This window comes from Pinus tabuliformis, chromosome 5_1 (assembly GCF_031772625.1).
Source record: "Pinus tabuliformis cultivar Carrire ecotype Pingquan chromosome 5_1, CPIR1, whole genome shotgun sequence".
Taxonomy (NCBI): Eukaryota; Viridiplantae; Streptophyta; class Pinopsida; order Pinales; family Pinaceae; genus Pinus; species Pinus tabuliformis.
In genome coordinates, this window is record NC_142305.1 from 564,331,715 (window position 1) to 564,334,016 (window position 2,302).

Below are 2,302 nucleotides of genomic sequence, written 5' to 3' on the forward strand. Positions count from 1 at the left end.
TCCAAGGAATGGGAGGATAATCAACCATACCTATATTTGGTGGGATCTAGGCTGACACTCATGTTAATAAATTGAGAAGATGGCCAGGGGAAAACCATCATGCCCCCATGCATTGAATACTACCCGCAAGCATATGTGATGGAGGGGACTGATCTGGTATGCAAAGGTGGTAATGATGCCCTCTAGCAGGAGGAGTTTGTGGAGCTCCATTGTGTGATGAGTATTTGAAAAAAGGATTCAATAATTTTTTTGTTTCATCAAAACATATAGTTTAAGTGATTATTCCTGCATTTCCAACTATATTTTATTGGTGGAAGCTCAATAAGATGCATGTTGTTCTCACAAGGGCTTTACCGAGGGAGCAATACAATACCACATTGATATAGGGGATTAGTAAAGTGCTCAAATTCAAAGTGTTCAAAAATGCTCGAAACTAGCGATAAAGCGTAGAACTTGGTGACCTGAATGAAAAGCAACTTGAATCACTCAAAATCGATATCGTATGCTCTTGATATCACATTCTATTCATTTTCCCAAACAAGTAAAAATTTTGTAGGTTGGGTGCAAGAATGTTGACTCGGTAATCCAAACGATGATTAAGAAAGCTAACTAGACAAGTCAATTTTACCTTGGGCCAATGGAAGGCTACCAAGTGGCCTCATGTGATTGGTCGAATTCTTGGTGCATTCCATTGCTTATGCTATATTTTATTTAGGTCAATGATGGGTCACCACTGTTGTGTGTAGAGCATGATTGTTCAGAGGTCTTTGTTTCAGCCGGATGTATACCCCAGGAAGTTTGTACACCCCTCCACGCGGGGGGGTGCGGGGGGCGACTTGTCCCCCCCACGGGGGTCTGGGAGGGGCGATCCCCCCCGGCTGGGGAGTCCGGGGGCCAGCGGTCCCCCGGCGGGGGCTCGGGGGTAGCGCCCCCGAAGCTAAAAACAAATGTAAAATTGCCTTGTAAAAGTATAGTAATTTCTAGTCAATCTGGGCCGTTCATTAGGCAGATGATCTGACGGTAGAACTTATGTTTAGTTTAGCGTTTTTTGCCCTAGAAGGCAACCCCTCTCTTTGTATGAGGGTATTGTATTGGAGGCTGAGATATAGATGTGTATTCTGTGAGCGAGAAACAAAGAGGTGAGACTGTGAGAGAAAACAAAGGATATTACAGTGGATTTGTTGTAGGTTGTGTCTCTTCATTTTGCTGGATAATAGAAAGGAAGGACTAGCTATTCGGGGTGGACGTAGCCCAAACTAGGTGAACCATGTATATCTGTTTCTCTCTTGTTTTGTGCATTTTCTGTGTTTATATTTCTGCAATATTTTATGTGTTCCATTGCTCTGTAACATATAATTTTCTAACAACTGGTATCAGAGCCAAAGGTCTATTTGGCTGATAAAATCGCACAAAAGAAGGGTTCTTGGTTCGAGTGGGAGCAATGGCGGAAGATGGTAAGTTTAGGGTCGAGAAATTTAACGGCCAAAACTTCTCGTTGTGGAAGATGCAGATGGAAGATTATCTGTATCAGAAAGATCTATACCTACCATTGGGCGGAAAAACAAAGATGCCGACGGGTATGAAAGACGAAGAATGGAACCTTCTCGATAGAAAGGCACTCGGAACAATACAGTTGTGCCTTGCTGCGTCAGTCACCTTCAAAATTTCGAAGGAAACCACAACAGAGGGTTTGATGCAGACGTTGTCGAAACTATATGAAAAACCCTCGGCCTCAAACAAGGTATTTCTTATGAAATGGTTATTTAATATGAATATGTTGGAAGGTGGATCTGTTGCAAACCATTTAAATGATTTTAATACAGTTACAAGTCAATTAAGTTCTGTAGGGGTAAACTTTGATGATGAAGTTAGAGCTCTGTTATTCTTGTGCTCATTACCAGAAAGTTGGAATGGTTTGGTAATGGCAATTAGTAACTTCGTTTCTGGATCTAGTACTTTAAAGTTTGATGATGTTGTCGGTGCTATCCTTAGCGAGGAAATGCGACGGAAAAGCTCCGATGAGACATCGGGAAATTCTTTGAGTGCAGAGTCTAGAGGAAGAAAATGGAAAGAGGAAAGAGCTCAGGATATCGCAGTAAATCAAGGAAAGGCAGATCCAAGCCCAGATCGGGGATAGTGTGCTGGAAATGTGGAAAGAAAGGACACCTAAAGAAAGACTACAGATCTCGGAAGGGAAAAGAAGGAGATACACAACAAGAAAACAATCGTGAAGCAAATGTGATAGGTGAGGTGTTACAAGATGCTTTGATTCTTTCTTTCGAAAATATTACTGATTCCTGGG